This window comes from Limulus polyphemus, unplaced genomic scaffold (genome assembly GCF_000517525.1).
Source record: "Limulus polyphemus unplaced genomic scaffold, Limulus_polyphemus-2.1.2 Scaffold5129, whole genome shotgun sequence".
Classification (NCBI taxonomy): domain Eukaryota; kingdom Metazoa; phylum Arthropoda; class Merostomata; order Xiphosura; family Limulidae; genus Limulus; species Limulus polyphemus.
This window is the reverse complement of record NW_013670739.1, coordinates 60096-60708: the sequence shown is the minus strand read 5'-3', so window position 1 is coordinate 60708 and position 613 is coordinate 60096.

Sequence of the window (613 nt, the reverse complement as noted above, 5' to 3'; positions counted from 1 at the left end):
CCAACCAGAGACTTAGATTGTTCAATAACAGACAGACTTAGATAAGATTTATCATGTCCCAACCAGAGACTTAGATTGTTCAATAACAGACAGACTTAGATAAGATTTATCATGTCTCAACCAGAGAATTATATTGTTCAATAAGAGACAGACTTAGATAAGATTGATCATGTCTCAACCAGAGACTTAGGTTGTTCAATAACAGACAGACTTAGATAAGATTGATCATGTCTCAACCAGAGAATTATATTGTTCAATAACAGACAGACTTAGATAAGATTGATCATGTCTCAACCAGAGACTTATATTGTTCAATAAGAGACAGACTTAGATAAGATTGATCATGTCCCAACCAGAGACTTAGATTGTTCAATAACAGACAGACTTAGATAAGATTGATCATGTCTCAACCAGAGACTTAGATTGTTCAATAACAGACAGACTTAGATAAGATTGATCATGTCTCAACCAGAGAATTATATTGTTCAATAACAGACAGACTTAGATAAGATTTATCATGTCTCAACCAGAGAATTATATTGTTCAATAAGAGACAGACTTAGATAAGATTTATCATGTCTCAACCAGAGAATTATATTGTTCAATAAGAGAC